Below are 20256 nucleotides of genomic sequence, written 5' to 3' on the forward strand. Positions count from 1 at the left end.
GTCCAGGCTGGAGTGCAATGGCACAATCTCGGTGCAGTGCAACCTCCGCCTCCCGGGTTCAAGCAATTATCCTGCCTCTGCCTCACATAGCTTGGATTACAGGCATGCGCCACCATGCCCAGCTAATTGTGTATTTTTAGTAGAGACAGGGTTTCTCCATGTTGGTCAGGCTTGTCTTGAACTCCCAACCTCAGGTGATCCGCCCGCCTTGACCTTCCAAAGTACTGGGATTACGGGCGTGAGCTACCGCGCCCAGCAAAAATGCATATTAATTTTAAATGTCACATTGTTATTTTTCATTTTCTGTTTTTTTTAAATGTTTTTTTGATTCATGGTTGGTTGAATCTATGGATACAGAACCCATCCATGGATACCATGGGCCTACTGTAAATATGAGTTCAGGCTGATATAAATACATTAATGAATAAAAATTATTATTCTATTTTATTTTATTTTTTGAGACAGGGTCTTACTCTGTCACCCAGGTGGCACAATCTCAGCTCACTGCAACCTCAGCCTCCTGGGCTCAAGGGATTCTCCAGCCTCCTGTGTAGCTGGGACTACAGGTGCAAGCCACCAATGCCTGGCTAATTTTTGTACTTTTAAAAATAGAGGCAAGGGTCTCACCATGTTGCCCAGGCTGGTCTCAAACTCCTGAGTTCAAATCCATCCACCTGCCTTGGCCTCCCAAAGTGCTGGCATTACAGGTGTGAGCCACTGCACCTTGCCATTAATGAATAAAAATTAGTCAAGAAGAAGAAACTAATTTTTCAGACAGAATAATCCCATTTAATATATGTAGGTCTGGCTGGGCACAGTGGTTCATTCCTGTAATCCCAGCACTTCGGGAGGCCGAGGTGGGCAGATCACCTGAGGTCAGGAGTTCGAGACCAGTCTGGTCAACATGGGGAAACCCCATCTCTACTAAAAATACAAAAATTAGCTAGCCAGGCCTGGTGGTGCACGCCTGTAGTCCCAGCTACTCGGGAGGCTGAGACAGAAGAATCACTTGAACCCGGGAGGTGGAGGTTGCAGTGAGCCACGATCGCACCATTGCATTCCAGCCTAGGTAACAGAGTGAGATTCCGTTTCAGAAAAAAAAAAATGTAGATACTCCCACTGAGCATGGTGGCTCATGCCTGTAATCCTGGCACTTTGGAAGGCTGAGGTAGGAGGATCGCTTGAGCTCAGGAGTTGGAGATCAGCCTGGCCAACATGGTGAAACCCCTTCTCTACTAAAAACAAAAAAATAGCCAGGGTGATGCATGCCTGCAGTCCCAGCTACTTGGGAGGCTGAGGCAGGAGGACTGTTTGAGCCCGGAGGTGGAGGTTGCAGTGAGCCACGATCGCACCATTGCATTCCAGCCTAGGTAACAGAGTGAGATTCCGTTTCAGAAAAAAAAAAATGTAGATACTCCCACTGAGCATGGTGGCTCATGCCTGTAATCCTGGCACTTTGGAAGGCTGAGGTAGGAGGATCGCTTGAGCTCAGGAGTTGGAGATCAGCCTGGCCAACATGGTGAAACCCCTTCTCTACTAAAAACAAAAAAATAGCCAGGGTGATGCATGCCTGCAGTCCCAGCTACTTGGGAGGCTGAGGCAGGAGGACTGTTTGAGCCCGGGAGGTGGAGGTTGCAGTCGGGGCCACTGCACTCCAGCCTGGGTGACAGAACGAGACCTTGTCTGAATTTTAAAATAATAACAGTAATAATATCTGTAAATACTCCCTTTTCCAGGAAATGAGCTTAATTCCCTCCCAATTCCCTTTCTACCTTTTTGAGGGTAGGCTAGACTTAGTGGGAGTTGCTTCCAAAGAATAGATTACAGAAAGGGAGAAACAGTAACTTCACAATGCAGAAAGCTGGCAAACTCTGCCTTAACTAAGCAGTGAAGGTTAACTTCACCATTGATGCCATGTGTATGTCATCTGCCCTGACACGATGAAAAGGGCGCTTCAGCTCTCAGGTATTCTTTCTGAAAACCCATAATCCCAATCTACATGTGAGGAGAACACCAGAAAAACCAAATTTGAGGGACATTTTACACAGTGTCTGACCAGACATGATGAGTAAATGTAATGTGGTATCCTGGATGGAATCTGGAACAGAAAAAGGATCATTAGGGAAAAACTATCTGAGCAAAGTGCCAAGTATAGTTAATAGTAACAAAACAATATCAGTTCTTAAATGGAATCAAATGTACCATAGTAATAGGTTAACAAGAGAAAATGAACAAGGGGTATATGGAACTTTCTGTACTATCTTTGCATTGTTTCTGTAAATCTAGTATTCCAAAATAAAAAGGTTATTTAAATAATTCTTATAGAAAATAGGAGAAAAGGTAATTATTTGGAGGGAACCACAGGATAAAATGCATTTTTTTTTTTTTTTTTGAGATCGTCTCACTCTGTCGCCCAGGCTGGTGTGCAGTGGTATGATCTCAGCTCAGTGCAACCTCCGCCTCCTGGGTTCAAGTGATTGTCCTGCCTCAGCCTCCTGAGTAGCTGGGACTACAGGCATCCACCACCACATCCAGCTAATTTATTTTTATTTTTATTTTATTTTTTATTTATTTATTTTTTTGAGATGGAGTCTCACACTGTCGCCCAGGCTGGAGTGCAGTGGCGCGATCTCGGCTCACTGCAAGCTCTGCCTCCTGGGTTTACGCCATTCTCCTGCCTCAGCCTCCCGAGTACCTGGACTACAGGCGCCCGCCACCACACTCGGCCAATTTTTGTATTTTTAGTAGAGACGGGGTTTCACCGTGTTAGCCAGGATAATCTCAATCTCCTGACCTTGTGATCTGCCTGCCGCGTCCTCCCAAAGTGCTGGTATTACAGGCATGAGCCACTGTGCCCGGCCTGGTTTTTTTTTTTTTTAATAGAGATGGGGTTTCTCCATGTTAGTCAGGCTGGTCTTGAACTCCTGACCTCAAGTGATCTGCCTGTCTCAGCCTCCCAAAGTGCTGGGATTACAGGCATGAGCCATCATGCCCAGCCTAAAATGCACTTTTCAGTAAATTATTCCTCCTTGAAAGTGGTCCTAACAAGAGATACAGAGGTCATGAGGCTGAGGTCCCCTGGAAAAGGATCTCTTAATTTTATAAACTGTGTTTTAGGGCAAAACATATTAGCATTTGGTCTATGAAATCTAGGCTAGGCATCGATAAAGAGATTTTTAGAATGCTCGCATAAGCAACCTAAGGGCCTGCCTGTCCTTGCCTACGGCTTTATTTATCTGTCCTTTTCTGAGAGAAGGTGGATTTGACATCTGAAGGAACATTTTCCCACTGATTTCTCATGCTAGCCTAGGGCTCCCAGAGCCAGGAGGGTGAGCCTTCATGTGGCTTTGGATTTGGGGAGGGCCAGCAAGCACATGATTATGCAGACAGAGCTTTCTGCACTTTCCCTTCCTCCGCTTGGCAGCACAAGCACAAAGTGCTGAAGATAAAAGGCTTCCATTAACACCAAACCACTGGAAGTCAAAGAGATTTTTTTTGGCTATGGTTAGGTCATAGCTACAATTTCTCTTTTCCTTCCTTTCTTTTTTCTTTCAAGCATGCTTGTGAATCAAAGTCAGGATTTTGACACCTCTGGGCTATTTTCCAGTCCATACTCTAGGAGTGCAGCAAAGATTCAGATGCAGTTTTAATGGTTTCCAAGGATGAGGAGAAGCAAAGGCGTTCATCCCTGGCAGCTTCTTTTCCAGTTTCCAAAGAAGGGAGGAACATAAGGGGGCAGGAGAAACTCTTTTTCTCCAATGCACTATCATTGTTCCATACTTCATAGACGTTTACTTACTTCATTCACCATTTTATTTTTATTTTTTGGGGGGGATGGAGTTTCACTCTTGTTGCCCAGGCTGGAGTGCAATAGCGCAATCTCAGCTCACTGCAACCTCCACCTCCTGTGTTCCAGAGATTCTTCTGCGTCAGCCTCCCGAGTAGCTAGGATTATATGCACCCGCCACCATGCCAGGCTAATTTTTGTATTTTCAGTAGAGACAGGGTTTTACCATGTTGACCAGGCCAGTCTCGAACTCCTGGCCTGGTGATCCACCCGCTTCGGCCTCCCAAAGTGCTGGGATTACAGGCGTGAGCCACCGTGCCCCGCCCATTCATCATTTAAGGAGCTGCCTCCACTGCGCATCAGGGACTTACCCACTCTTTTTTTTTTTTTTTTTTTTGAGACGGAGTCTGACTCTGTTGCCCAGGCTGGAGTTCAGTGGCTTTGATCTCTGCTCACTGCAACCTCCGCCTCCCAAGTTCAAGCAATTCTCCCACCTCAGCCTCCCGAGTAGCTGGGATTACAGGCACACACCACCATGCCCAGTTAATTTTTGTATTTTTAGTAGAGATGGAGTTTCAACATGTTGGCCAGGCCAGTCTTGAACTCCTGACCTCAGGTGATCCGCCTGCCTCCGCCTCCCAAAGTGTTGGGATTACAGGCATGAGCCACCATGCCCAACCCTCGAATCACCCACTCTTTTTTTTTTTTTTTTTTTTGAGACAGAGTCTCGCTCTGTCACCCAGGCTGGAGTGCAGTGGCCGGATCTCAGCTCACTGCAAGCTCTGCCTCCTGGGTTTATGCCATTCTCCTGCCTCAGCCTCCTAAGTAGCTGGGACTACAGGTGCCCGCCACCTCGCCCGGCTAGTTTTTTTTGTATTTTTTTTAGCTTGGCCTCCCAAAGTGCTGGGATTACAGGCTTGAGCCACCGCTCCCGGCCCCGAATCACCCACTCTTAACACATGGAGCTCATCAGCACTGGTCCACTTCCTTCACTAATATACTCTCTGTTCACAGTCTCCTTCCTTGTTTGTTTATGACTTCAGAAATGATTTATTATTGAGCATGTCTTCTTTTTTTTTTTTTTTTTGAGATAGTTTCACTTGTTGCCCAGGCTGGAGTGCGGTGGTGCAATCTCAGCTCACTGCTGCAACCTCTGCCCCCCGGGTTCAAGCGATTCTCATGCCTCAGCCTCCAGAGTAGCTGGGACTACAGGTGCCTGCCATCACGCCAGGCTAGTTTTGTATTTTTTAGTAGAAACGGGGTTTTACCATGTTGGCCAGACTGGTCTTCAACTCCTGACCTTGGGGAAATCCTACTGCGTTGGCCTCCCAAAGTGCTGGGATTACAGGCGTGAGCCACTGCGCTCAGCCTGAGCATGTCCTCCTATACTGAATGAGGTGCAGGAGATAGGGTGATACAGAAGAGGAAATAGGTCCTGCTCCTGATTGAGGGTGATGCATAAGACCACACAGATCCTGCTTTTGGAGGTTTACAGTCTACTGGAGGAGGCAGACATAGGTAAATAATTGGTATGCTGAAAACTTTTGGGTAGAGAAATGGGGCAACGTTAGAACGGTAGCTGGGGAGGGCTCCTTTGAGGAAGTAATACAAGTACTCCAACCTGAATGATAAGGAATGAACCCTGTCAATTGGAGGAAGAGTATTTCAGACAGAGGGAGACAGAAGTCCTAAGGCCTGGAGGCAAGAATGAGCTTAAGTGCTCCAGAATCAGAAACAAAATCTGTGTGGCTGGAAGGCTGTGATCAAAGAACAGAATGAAAGGAGATGAGGCCAAAGAGATAAACAAGCAGGCTGCATATTTCAGGGATGGTGTAGGCCCTAACGAGGATTTTTCATTTTAGTGTCATGGGAAGACATTGATGGGATGCAACCAGGGAACTAACATGATTGATTACTTTTTTTTGGAGGGGTAACTTTTCCCATATACCCTTTACTCAAATTCACCAACTGTTTACGTTTTACCCTCATTCCTTTCATAATTCTCTCTTTCTCACATTCACACACACCACACACATTTTATGTACACATAGTTTTTTCTCAATCATTTAAGAGTAAATTGCAGATGATCATGTCCTTTCACTCCTAAATACACTTCGTGTATGATCTAAAAACAAGGACATTCTTTTAGGTCACTTTAATTGTCAAAATTGGAAAATTTAACATGAGAACAGCAGTACTATTAATCTTATCTGCAGGTTATGTTCACATTTTAATTGTCCTAGTAATGTTCCTTAGAGCTACTTGTGCCCTAGTCCAGATCCACTTCAGGACAAAGCACTGTATTCTTTTTTTTTTCTTTCGAGACGGAGTCTTGCTCTGTCGCCCAGGCTGGAGTGCAGTGTCACAATCTTGGCTCACTGCAACCTCTGCCTCCCGGGTTCAAGCGATTCTCCTGCCTCAGCCTCCTGAGTAGCTGGGACTACAGGCACATGCCAGGCTTATTTTTGTATTTTTACAAAATCGGGGTTTCATCATGTTGGCCAGGATGGTCTCGATCTCCTGACCTCATGATCCGCCCTCCTTGGCCTCCCAAAGTGCTGGGATTACAGGCGTGAGCCCACTGTATTTCATTATTATCTCTTTAGTCACCTTTAATCTAGACCACTTCCTCTGTCTTTCTTTGTCTTCCCAACTTTGACATTTCCCCCCACCCTTTTTTGAGACAGGGTCTCTCTCTGTTGCCCAGGCTAGAGTGCAGTGGGATGATCATGGCTCACTGCAACCTCAACCTCTTGGGTTCAATTGATCCTCCCGCCTCAGCCTCCTGAGTAGCTGGAATCACAGGCATGTGCTACCACACCTTGCTGATGTTTAAATTTTTCTGTAGAGATTAGGTCTCACTGTCTTGCTCAGGCTGCTCTCAAACTCCTAGCCTCAAGCGATCTTCCCACCTGAGCCTCCTAAAGTGCTTGAATTCCAGAGGTGAGCCACCACCCCCAGCCAAACTTGACTTTTTTTTTTTTTTTTTTTGAGATGGAGTTTCGCTCTTGTTGTCCAGGCTGGAGTGCAATGGCACAATCTCGGCTCACCGCAACCTCTACCTCCCAGGTTTAAGCAATTTTCCTGTCTCCGCCTCCCGAGTAGCTGGGATTACAGGCATGCGCCACCATGCCCAGCTGATTTTGTATTTTTAGTGGAGATGGGGTTTCTACTTGTTGGTCAGGCTGGTCTCAAACTCCCAACCTCAGGTGATCCACCCACCTCAGCCTCCCAAAGTGCTGGGATTACAGGCGTGAGTCACTGCGTCCGGCAACCTTGACATTTTTTTTTTTTTGAGACGGAGTCTTGCTCTGTGCAGTGGCCAAACCTCAGCTCACTGCAAGCTCCGCCTCCCGGGTTTACGCCCTTCTCCTGCCTCAGCCTCCCGAGTGGCTGGGACTACAGGCGCCCGCCACCTCGCCCGGCTAGTTTTTTTTGTATTTTTTTAGTAGAGATGGGGTTTCACCGTGTTAGCCAGGATGGTCTCGATCTGCTGACCTCGTGATCCACCCGTCTCGGCCTCCCAAAGTGCCGGGATTACAGGCTTGAGCCACCGCGCCTGGCCAACCTTGACATTTTTAAAGAGTGCAGTCATTCTGTAGAATGGTCTTCCATTTTGGTTTGTCTGATGTTTCCTCGTGATTCTAATCAGACATGCATTTTTGTCAGGAAAACCACAAAACTGATGTTGTGTTTTCTTCAGTGCATCATGAGGAGGCACATGATGTTGGCTGGCACCAGAGACTTATACACAAAAAGATAATTTGAGGCTGGGCACAGTGGCTTATGCCTGTAATCCCAGCACTTTGGGAGGCTGAGGCTGGTGGGTCACCTAAGGTCAGAAGTTTGAGACCAGCCTGGCCAACATGGCGAACCGCCCCCCCTGCATCTCTACTAAAAATACAAAAATTAGCCGGATGTGCTAGTGAGCACCTGTAGCCCCAGCTACTTGGGAGACTGAGGCAGGAGAATCTCTTGACCCTGGGAGGCGGAGGTTGCAGTGAGCCGAGATTGCACCACTGCACTTCAGCCTGGGCGACAGAGCAAGACTCCATCTCAAAAGAAAAAACAAAAAAGATAATTTTAATGTAAATGAGAAATGGATTGCAGGGTAATAAGAATTGAAGCAGAGGGATCAAGAAGAAGCCATTTCAGTGGTCCAGGAGACAGATGATCATAGTTTATAACAGGTTGGTAGCAGCAGAGATGGTAGAAGGTGATCAGATTCAGTGTATGTTTAGAGTAGAGCTGCTCAGTTATTCCCACTTCCCTAGTTCTCTGCTCTCTAGTCCATGGACCCATCTGTGTTCTCTCTCTTTGGCCCTCTCTTGTCTTTTCCCCCTCTGCACAAACTTATATTCCATGGCCCCTGACTTCACCCACTCTCTTGCCGATGTCCTATACTCCTTTGCCCCTTTGTCTTCATTGCATCTGCCTGGCAAGCCCTGGGCCTGGATGACTCCAACTTTTAGCTTTCTAGCTACCCACGCTTGTGCTGTTGAATGCTGCTGGATAAAACCCACACCTGAGCAGAACAGTGCCCCTCTAAATTCACAGACACAACCCTTCACAGTGGCTATTTCCAAGCCTCCTCAACTCCCCAATGCCTTACGTACCCCCTTACTTTCAGCAGATGATCTCACTGCTTTCCGGAAAAGACAGAATCCAACTCCTACTAACAAATGGCAAAACCGTCCAAATCCATAACCCTGATTTTCTTCAGGTGTGTTATAAAAGAGTTTCCTTCTCCTTCCTAAATCTAAATGCTGCTCCTGATCCCTCGATTCGCTTCTCTCATATCTTCTTAGGGACCTCACACTGTGCATAAGATTCTACTATGGATAAGACTGTCTCAGTCTCACCTTCTCAACTGGCTCCTTCCCATTAGACATGAGCATGCTCAAATCTCTCCCATTTTGTAAAACAAAACCATCGACAAAAACCTTTGTCTAGGGGGCACCTACGGTCCCAGCTACATGGGAGGCTGAGGCAGGAGGATCCCTTGAGCCAGGAGTTCGAGGCTGTAGTGAGCTATGATAGCACCACTGTTCTCCTGTCTGGGTGACAGAGCAAGACCCCAACTCAAAGCAAAACAAACAAACAAACAAAACAAAAAAACCTCTGCCTGAATCCCATTTTCCTTTCCAATTGCTGATCTCACTCTTCTCCTCTGGCAGTTTCTCTACCTCCAAGGCTACTTTCCTTCCATCTAGATTGCTCACCCTTTTTCTTTTCTTTCTTTCTTTCTTTTTTTTTTTTTGGTCGAGACAGGATCTCATTCTGTCACCCAGGCGGGAGTGCAGTGGCATGATCTTGGCTTACTGTAGCTTTGACCTCCTGGGTTTAAGGGATCCTCCCACTTCAGTCTCCTGAGTAGCTGAGACCACAGGTACACACCACTCTGCCCAGCTAATTTCTTAAAAATTCTTTTGTAGCAATGGGTGTTTCACCGTGTTGCCCAGGCTGGTCTCAAACTCCTGAGCTCACACGATCTGTGCGCCCTGGCCTCCCAAAGTGCTGAGATTACAGGCATGAGCCACCGTGCCCAGCTGATTCTTCACCTTCGATTAATATTACCTACCCTATCAATAGGCAAAGGCCTATTTTCTTCAAGTCTAAACTTAAAAGTAATTTCCTCAAGGAGACATTCCCTGACCTCTGAGTTGGAAAGTCTCTTTGCTATGTATTTATGTAGACTCATGTACTTTCCCACCATGTCATTCCTTACACTTTGTAAATTACTCAAATACCATCTGCTTTCTCCCCTTTATGCCATGAAAACAAGGACTCTGGTTTTCCCATTCACCACTACATCTCCAGCATCTGACACAGTGTCTGGGAGACAGAATCAGTAAATAACTGCTGAGTGAGTGTATAACTAATCTTCAGTCATTTGGAAACTTGCAAGGGTAATAGGTTGTTGAAGTAAATACTATATAATAACAGTGTTTTTTTGGAATCCAAAGGTTCTGTTAACTGTGCATATGGATGGCTAAATTAGGAGATGAGCAGCAGGTGAAGAACTTGCCCTGACTGTAGTGGACACTCGGAAATTGGGTAATTGGCAAATTTCTGGCCTTATTCTTTAGGGTAGCTAACTCCCTACTCAGAGCCTCTTCAACAGTCCAAACTGGCTCATTCTATTGTAGATGTCTGTTTCAGGCCTTCGTTCAAATGCAGAAACTTTGGGGGCACAGTTTGGACTAGGAGTTTTACTCCCTTTGGAGTAGGTTTATTCCCAGGCCCCTACCTTCCACAAGACTATGATGGATCATCCTCTTAAGTCACCTCCTCTTCTCTCTGACCCTGGTTCTTATGTGGAATCGTGGTTATAGGCAGCAAAGGCTGAATGCCTTAAGAACTAGGACTCTGAAGCTGCATGGTCGTGGTTCCAATCCCAGCTCTTGCACTTTCTAGCTATGTGACCTTAGACAAAGTAGCTAACCTCGCTAAGCCTCTCTGTCCTCTTGTTTTGCACGTGCCTCAATTTACAGTGGTGGTGTGAAGAAAAGAAAGAAAGAGCACTGTTAGCACTATGCCTAGTACACACCCAGTGCTCAATAAATGTTACCTGTTATCATTAGTATAGCAGAGTGAAAGTGGATCTGTCATCTGGGTACCTTCTCCCTCCACAGTTTCCTCAGGCTGAAAGGAGAAGTGGCACCAATGTTAGTTGAGACTAATTACCCACTTCCAAATAACTCTTCCTTAGATTCTAAATTACAAGGTATATTCACCATTATTATATTTGGACACCTCTGCAACCAACTCATTTCGGAGCTAGTCTGTACCCCTTTTATTTCTGGAGGCCTCTAGAATTCAACTCTCGAACATAGACACCTGACTTCAAAATGACTAAACATGACTTCACACCCGTTTGTATTGGTTTCCCTGAAAATGACAACTTTCATTTTCCAGCGGGTAGTACAATATTAGCTGACAGAGACACTGGGCACCCTGCATTGGGGAGCCCAGTTTTTAGTTATGCAAATGTAGACTCTTGAAATAAACATGTTTCATATTTTCTTTTTTTTTTTTTGAGACAGGGTCTCGATCTGTTGCCCAGGTTGGAGTGCAGTGACACAATCATGGCTCTCTGCAGCCTCAGCCCCCTGGGCTCAATTGATCTTCCTGCCTCAGCCTCCTAGGTAGCTGGGTACACAGGCATACACCACCATGTCCTGCTGATTTTTTAATTTGTTGTAGACATGGAGTCTCGCTATGTTGTTCAGGCTGGTCTTTAACTCCTGGGCTCAAGCAATCCTCCCACCTTGGCCTCCCAAAGTACTGGGATTATAGGCATGAGCCACTGCACACAGCCTATTTTATATTTTCTTAAGTGCTAGACTTCAGTCTTAGAAAGAATGGGTCAGAGTGTTACTAGGATGACTTCTGGAAGAGAAGAGCTAACAAGGAGAGTTGGTGATCCGTGGGATGGTGAGGGAGATGGAGGGTCATGAACTCCCAGGTTTGGAAGTGAACAGTAGGTGACAATGAAACGGGTTTAGGGAAGATGGAGAATTTTATTATTTTTTTTGGGCACATAGTGTGTTTGAGTTGTCCATGGAACATAAAAGTGACAATACTGTGTATACAAATGTTTTATATATGGGCCGGGCATGGTGGCTCATTCCTGTAATCTCAGCACTTTGGGGGGCCAAGGTAGGTGGATCACCTGAAGTCAGGAGTTCCAGACCAGCCTGGCCAACATGGTGAAACCCGGTCTCTATTAAAAATACAAAAATTAGCTGGGTGTAGTGGTGCATGCCTGTAATCCCAGCTACTCGGGAGGCTGAGGCAGGAGAATCCCTGGAACCTGGGAGGCGGAGCCTGCAGTGAGCCAAGATCGCACCATTGCACTCCAGCCTGGGCGACAGAGTGATACTCCATCTCAAATAATAATAATAATAATAAAAAATTTAAAAATTACCAAATTTTGTAATAGTAATTGTCTCTGAGTGGTAGAATTTCGGGTGATTTTAATTTTTTAATATAAATATTTGCTATGACTGACTAAAATGTATTGGCTGGGCATGGTGGTTCAAGCCTGTACTCTCAGTGCTTTAGGAGACTGAGGCAGGGGGATTGCTTGAGGCCAGGAATTCGAGACCAACCTGAGTAACACAGCACTGTATCTTGGGCAACACAACAAGACCCCTGCCTCAAAAACAAAAAACAAACATACAGGCTGGTGTGGTGGCTCACACCTGTAAATCACAGCACTTCGGGAGGTCAAGGTGGGCGGACTGCTTGGGCCCAGGAGTTCAAGACCAGCTTTGGCAACATGGTGAAAACCCGTCTCTACTAAAAATACAAAAAATTAGCTGGGCATGGTGGCAAGTGCCTGTAGTCCCAGCTACTCGGGAGGCTGAGGCGGGAGGATCAATTGAGCCTGGGAAGTCACAGTTGCAGTAAGCCATGATCACACCACTGCACTCCAGCCTGGGTGACAGAGTGAAACTCTGTCTCAAAAACAAACAGACAAAAAATAACACCAAAAAGCCTGTGTGAGGTGGCTCATGTCTGTAAATCCCAGCACTTTGGGAGGCTGAGGCAGGTGGATCACTTGAGGTCAGGAGTTCGAGACCAGACTGGCCAACACAGTGAAATCTCGTTTCTACTAAAAATATAAAAAAATTATCCAGGTGTGGTGCTGTGCACCTGTAATCCCAGGTACTTTGGAGGCTGAGGCAGGAGAATCACTTGAACCCGGAAGGTGGAGGTTGCAGTGAGCCAAGATCGCACCACTGAACTCAGCCTGGGCAACAGAGCGAGATTTTCCTAGATTCTGACCTCAGGACTTTTTTTTTTTCCCCACTTAGCGACTCTCTTAATCCTCTCATCAAACTTGGCCTTACCTCTTGCCTCTCTTCTAGCACTATCTGGACACTCCTTCTGGCCATGGTGCTGCTGGTGACCCTGAATAATAAGGGAAAGATGCTGGGATACATAGAAAGGTACTCTTCCATCTGGAGTATTATTTCACTGTGTGCAAATTTGTATGATTTTGGAGAGAAGGGTCATAAATACAGATTAAAGGACTGGAGGCCGGGCGCGGTGGCTCAAGCCTGTAATCCCAGCACTTTGGGAGGCCGAGACGGACGGATCACGAGGTCAGAAGATCGAGACCATCCTGGCTAACACGGTGAAACCCCGTCTCTATTAAAAATACAAAAAAAAACTAGCCGGGCGAGGTGGCGGGCGCCTGTAGTCCCAGCTACTCCGGAGGCTGAGGCAGGAGAATGGCGTAAAACCCGGGAGGCGGAGCTTGCAGTGAGTTGAGATCCAGCCACTGCACTCCAGCCCGGGTGAAAGAGCAAGACTCCGTCTCAAAAAAAAAAAAAAAAAAAAAAAAGGACTGGAAAAATATGACAGACTTATGAAGTATATGAAAGGATAAGGCTTAAGATTGAGCTTTCAATTATTTAATGACTTCCTTGAGAGGCCTATAAAATGAGTTAAATAGCCGGGGCGCAGTGGCTCATGCCTGTAATCCCAGCACTTTGGGAGGCCGAGGCAGGATGATCACGAAGTCAGGAGTTTGAGACCAGCCTGACCAACATGGTGAAACCCCATCTCTGCTAGAAATACAAAAAGTTAGCTGGGTGTGGTGGCAGGTGCCTGTAATCCCAGCTACTCAGAAAGTTGAGGCAGAATAACTGCTTGAACCCAGGAGGTGGAGATTGCAGTGAGCCGAGATCATGCCACTGCACTCCAGCCTGGGCAACAGAGTATGACTCCATCTCAAAAAAAAAAAAAAAAAAAAAGTCAAATAACCAGCTCTTCTCCACCTGCACTGAGAGAAGACCAAAAGTAAATGGGCTAAAGTTGCAAAAGAAGGGATTCTGCTTAGGTTAGTGACTTTTAAAGTTTTGGTTATAGAACCCTTGAAACAAAATTTGAAAGGACAATATATAAAACAGAAAAAAAGGGTACTAGAAGACGGATTCCCTAGCCCAGCAAGCTCTCTCCTCAGAGGGCTTGCCAAAACACAGTTTGAAAACCAGTTGTTGGCTGGGCATGGTGGCTCATGCCTATAATCCCAGCATTTTGGGAGGCTGAGGTGGGCGGATCACCTGAGTTCAGGATTTCTTGATGAGCCTGGCCAACATGGCGAAACCCAATCTCTACTAAAAATACAAAAAAATTTGATCAGGTGTGGTGGTGCACGCCTGTAGTCCCAGCTACTCAGGAAGATGAGGCAGGATAATTACTTGAACCTGGGAAGCCGTGGTTGCAGTGAGCTGAGATCGTGCCACTGCACTCCAACCTTGGTGACAGAGCAAGACTCTGTTTCAAAAAAACAAAACAAGAAAACCAGTTGTTAAGATCGGGGCAGGTCAGGTGCGATGGCTCATGCCTGTAATCCCAGCATTTTGGTTGGCTGAGGCAGGCGGATCACAAGGTCAGGAGATTGAGACCATCCTGGCTAACACGGTGAAACCTCGTCTCTACTAGAAATACAAAAAAAAAAAAAAAAAATTAGCCGGGCGTGGTGGCGGGAGCCTGTAGTCCCAGTTACTTGGGAGGCTGAGGCAGGAGAATGGCGTGAACCCAGGAGGTGGAGCTTGCAGTGAGCCGAGACCGCGTCACTGCACTTCAGCCTGGGAGACAGCAAGACCCCGTCTCAAAATAAAATAAAATAAAATAAAAAGATCAGGGGCCAACAAACTATATACAGCCTGCTACCTGTTTTTATACTGCCTATGAACTAAGAATGGTTCTCCCACTTATATAGGGATGGGAAAAAAATAATAATATTGCATGACATGGGAAAATAAAATCAAAACCAATTTTCAGTGTCCATAAAGAAAGTTTTATTGGAAGACAGCACACGCATTTGTTTTGGTATTCTCTGTGGCTGCTTTTGCACCACAATGGAAGAGTTAAGCAGTCACCATAGAGATCATATAGTCAGTGAAAACTAAAATATTAACTGGTCCTTTGGGAAAAAGTTTGCCAACCTCTGGTGTAGATGAAAGAAGAAATTTTATGATAGTGGTTTTTAACACTGAGATTCGTGATCAACAGAGTTTAGATGAGTTCTCCTTTTGGAAGGCACTAACAAAGGCTAGGTTGTCGTTTAAATGAGGTCCTGTCTGTATGGAGGATAAGTGATTGGCCTTAACCTTCAGGATCCCTGAAAGTTGCTCCCTCCCAACCCTGGAGGCTGTGGTTTTACCCCTGGGCTCCAGCTAGTCGCCTGTAGACGGCTAAAGGGAAAAGGAAGAAGGCAATTACCTGGCAGTGCACCAAATTTTTTCCCCCAGTTTGGAGCCAGAAATTCCTGGCAGATAAAGAAAGGATTTCCTCCAGAAGAACACAATTGCGGTAACACTCTGGCCAGCCAGTCCCTAGATTTTACAGGGTGGGAAAACATCTGTGATTTGGGAAGAAGTAAGAAAACCTAATTCCAAGAACTGACAAGAGATTGAGTAAAGTTCTAAGGAAGACTATAAAAAAGAGAAAAACAATCTAGAACAAGGAGAGAAGGAATAGCAACATCTTAAGATTTGTACTTTCTTTCAAATCATTACAGTTCATTTAAGATCAAACCAGATCACTGGCATTAACTTAAGCTTATTATAATACAACACTGTGGTCCCCAGTCTACCATTTCACAACATTACCGTTCTCTAATAAGAGAATAAACAGGTGGAAGCTGGAATTCTAATTCTGTCCCTATAACTCTTCTGTGATTCTAGTCCTTCTGCTATAAAATGATACCTTAATACTTTCAAAACCATGGGGTGATTTCTTAGCCTGAAGTAGAAAGAATAGTAATTGGGGCTAAGGGAGAGCTATGTGCAGGGAACTGATGAATCTCAAATAATCTGTTCATTTATACTTTACACTTTCTACTTTGTTCCTTACTGGAAAAGTCTTGGGGATTACAGTGGTGAAGCCACAAAACTGTATATATACCTCATGAATTCTTAGAGGAAAAAACAAACAACAAAACAAATAACCGGTATCCTAGCTTTAGATAAAATAGATTATGGTAGTTTTTCCCTATAGCTTCACTTATTTTACATTTTTACATTTTTAAAGCATGAAAATAATACATGTGAAAATAACACAGGTGCTTTTTTTTTTTTGAGATGTAGTTTTGCTCTTGTTGCTCACGCTGGAGTGCAGTGGCGCAATCTTAGCTCACTGCAACCTCCACCTCCCCGGTTCAAGCGATTCTCCTGCCTCAGTCTCCCAAGTAGCTGGAACTACAGGTATGCGCCACCATGCCCAGCACTTTGGGAGGCCAAGACAGGTGTATTGCTTGAGCTCAGGAGTTCTAGATCAGCCTAGGCAACATGGTGAAACCATCTCTACGAAAAATAGAAAAATTAGTCATGCGTGGTGGTGCCTGCATGTAGTCCCAGCTACCAAGGAGTCTGAGGTGGGAGACTCACTTGAGCTCAGTTGAACCTGGGAAGGAGAGGTGAGCTCGTGCCACTGCACTCCAGCCTGGGTAACAGAGCCAGACCCTGTCTCAAAAAGAAAAAAATAAATAAAAATGAAACAATACAGAAAAAAATGAAAAACAAACATCTTCACATCTTCCTCCCCATTCTCTCATCTCCAAATCTCTAATCCCTTTACCCAAAGGTGGGAACTGTTAATAGTTTTTGTTTGTTTGTTTTGTTTTGTTTAAGACAGGGTCTCACTCCTGTTGCCCAGGCTGGAGTGCAGTGGTGCGATCATGGCTCACTGCAGCCTCAACTTCTGAAGCTCAAGTGATCCTACCCCAACCTCCCGAGTAGCTGGGACTACAGGAGTGAGCCATCATACCCAGCTAATTTTTTTTTTTTTTTTTTGAGACAGAGTTTTGCTCTTGTTGCACAGGCTGGAGTGTAATGGTGCAATCTCGGTTCACTGCAACCTCCATCTCCCGGGTTCAAGTGATTCTCCTGCCTCAGCCTCCTGATTAGCTGGGATTACAGGCATGCGCCACCACGCCCCGCCAATATTTTGTATTTTTAGTAGAGACGGAGTTTGTCCACGTTGGTCAGGCTCGTCTTGAACTCCCGACCTCAGGTGATCCACCCGCCTTGGCTTCCCAAAGTGCTGGGATTACAGGCGTGAGCCACCGCGCCCGGCCAATTTTTTGTATTTTTAGTAGGGACAGTGTTTCACCATTCTGGCCAGGCTGGTCTTGAACTCCTGGGCTAAAGCACTCGCCCGCCTCAGCCTCTCAAAGTCCTGAGAGTATAGGTGTGAGCCAGCCTGATAGCTTCCTGTATATGGAACAAGAAGGGGAAGGAAAAAAGAAAAACATACATCCTTTCACAAATTTTACACAGATGGTTTCACACTGTCCTGCACTTTGCTTTTCCCACTAAATAGTCTATCCAGGAAATATTTTTGCATTTTAATTACTGAATTTTTTGGAAATAGGATTATTTACTAGCCCCATTTATGAGATTTATATATACATACATATATATAAATAATGCTATAAAGAACATTCTTGTACCAATATCTTAGTGACTTTTATGACTACATTCATATATTCAACTAGCAGTATAATTGCCTGGTTAGCATTTTTACTCTAGCTATTAGCAAAATATCCTTCCAAAAGCTTCCACAAATTTATACTCTCCCCTACAATGGATGTCTGTTTCCCTACACTCTGGCCAACACTGGTATTATTATTACTTAATTTTGGTAATTTGATAAAGTTGTTCTTATGTTTATTGATGATCTGTATACCTTTTTTCTTTTCTATTTCAGAGAAGAGTTGCTCTGTCGTCCAAACTGGAGTACAGTGGCGCTATCATAGCTCACTGTAGCCTCAAAATCCTAGGCTCGTGGTCCTCCTGCCTTAGCCTCCCAAGTAGCTGGGACTACAGGCGTGTGCCACCATACGTGGCCTGTATACCTTTTCTTCTTCTTTTTTTGTTTTGTTTTGTTTTTGTTTTTGTTTGAGATGGAGTTTTGTTCTTGTTGCCCAGACTAGAGTTCAGTGGCTCAATCTTGGCTTACTGTAACCTCCACTTCCCGGGTTCAAGCGATTCTCCTGCCTCAGCCTCCCACGTAGCTGGGATTACAGGCGTCTGCCACTACACTCCGCTAATTTTTTGTGTTTTTAATAGAGACGGGGGTTTCACCATGGTGGCCAGGCTGGTCTTGAACTCCTGACCTCAGGTGATCCGCCCACCTCAGCCTCCCAAAGTGCTGGGATTACAGGCATGAGCCACTGCGCCCGGCCTTACCTTTTCTTCTTGAGCTGTCTGCTATTCGTAAGTTTCATTTTTTCTTATTACCTTGTTTAATCTCTTTACATATTAAATAAAGTATCTGTTATATTTTGACTATTTTACAGTATTTTTGCCATACAAGAGTAATGTGGTCAATTTTATCAATTTATTTTTGTTTTCTGAATTTCATGTTATATTTTAGAAAGAACTTACTCATTCCATAATTATACAATGATCTCTCTCTTTTAAGGCCTAAACAGTTTAATTCTTTGTTTATTAAAGGAGCTTTGTTCTTTTTGCTTTGTTTAGTTTGGTTTTAGGTTTTTATTTTGCTATGTTAATTCCAAAGGTCAAAAAAACAATGAAAAAGAAAAATATTTTTGACTGTATCACAGGAAGATATATTTGATTCAGCAATGAATTCAATTGTTTAAAACTATGTGGGCCAACATTTTGTGGAGCAAATAAAATATTTTTACACCCAAATGTGGACCAAAGGCAGACAGTTTACAATCTCTGATCTATGAGCTCAAAAATACTAATTTCCCTTCTCACTTTTGAAAATATGGCTGTTAAAAAGATTTCGTCAGGCCGGGCACAGTGGCTCACGCCTGTAATCCCCAACCTTTGGGAGGGTTGCTTGAACACAGGAGTTTGAGACTAGCTTGGGCCACATAGGGAGATCCCATCTCTACAGAGAAATATAAAAATTAGCCAGGCATGGTGGCGCACACCTGTGGTCCCAGCTACTGGGGAGGCTGAGGTGGGAGGATCACTTGAGACTAGGAAGTTGAGACTAAAGTGAGTTGAGATCATGCCACTGCACTCTAGCCTGGGCAACAGAAAGAGACCCTGTCTCAAAAAAAAAAAAAAAAGGCCAGGCGCAGTGGCTCACACATACCTGTAATCCCAGCACTTTGGGAGGCCAAGGTGGATGAATTGCTTGAGTTCAGAAGTTTGAGACCAGCCTGGGCAACAGGGCAAAACCCCATCTCAACAAAAAATACGAAAATTAGCTGGGCATGGTGGCGTGCACATGTAGTCCCAGCAATTAGGGAGTCTGACGTCGGAGGATCACTTAAGCCACGGGAAATTGAGGCTGCAGTGAGCCATGATTGTGCCACTGCATTCCAGCAAAACAAACAAACAAAACAAAACAAAGAAAAAAACTTTTTTTTTTTTCTCTAAGATTTTCATTTTGGAGGAAACAAAGCAAAATATCTATTAGGTTGTACCACATGGAATGATTTTTATAGGTCAAAACCAGTCAAATATTGGCAGTTTCATGTGGTTCAACCTAATCTAATTGCCTAAACATTACAAAAGTTTATTATTTGTCTATGAAGTCCAAAACAGATGTTCTTCTTCAGTTGGTAGCTGTCCTTGACACCACTGGTGATTCAGTGTCCCAGGTTTCTTCTATCTTGTAACTTTTCTGTCTTTAACAAATGACTTCCAAGGTCATCATATCTGCCACATTGAGACAGAATGGGGGGATAAGGCATTGAGGAGTGTACTGGGGGATGTTTATGGAACAGGCCTCTGAGTGATGTAATCACTGCCACCCACTACCATTTCGTTGGATAGAGCTCATCCCATGGCCATACCTAACTGCAAGAAAGGCTGAGGAATATTCTAGCTAGCTGTGCCCAAAAATAAGAGAAAATAAGGCTGGTACATTCTTGCATCTTATTTTTTTATGTAAATAAATTTCCAGTAATAATAATACAATAGGCGGGGCGTGGTGGTTCACGCCTGTAATCCTAGCACTTTGGGAGGCTGAGGCAGGTGGATCATTTGAGGTCAGAAGTTCAAAACCAGCTTGGTCATCATGGTAAAACCCCATCTCTACTAAAAATACAAAAAATTAGCTGGGTGTGGTGGTGTGCACCTGTAATCCCTGCTACTTGGGAGGCTGAGGCAGGAGAATTGCTTGAACCCGGGAGCCGAGTTTGCCGTGAGGCGAGATCGTGCCACCGCACTCCAGCCTGGGTGACAGAGTGAGACTCCAGCTCAAAAAAAAAAAAAAAAAAAATATATATATATATATATATATTTTAGTTTGCAAGGAATTTGTGCTTTTTTTGGAGTCAAGAGTCTCACTCTGTTGCCCAGGCTGGAGTGCAGTGACGCCATCTCGGTTCACTGCAACCTCTGCCTCACAGGTTCAAGTGATTCTCCTGCCTCACTCAGAATTCTGAGTAGCTGGGATTACAGGGCTGTGCCACCACACCTGGCTAATTTTTGTATTTTTAGTAGATACAGAGTTTTGCC

Source organism: Trachypithecus francoisi, unplaced genomic scaffold (genome assembly GCF_009764315.1).
Source record: "Trachypithecus francoisi isolate TF-2019V2 unplaced genomic scaffold, Tfra_2.0 Lachesis_group13, whole genome shotgun sequence".
NCBI lineage: Eukaryota > Metazoa > Chordata > Mammalia > Primates > Cercopithecidae > Trachypithecus > Trachypithecus francoisi.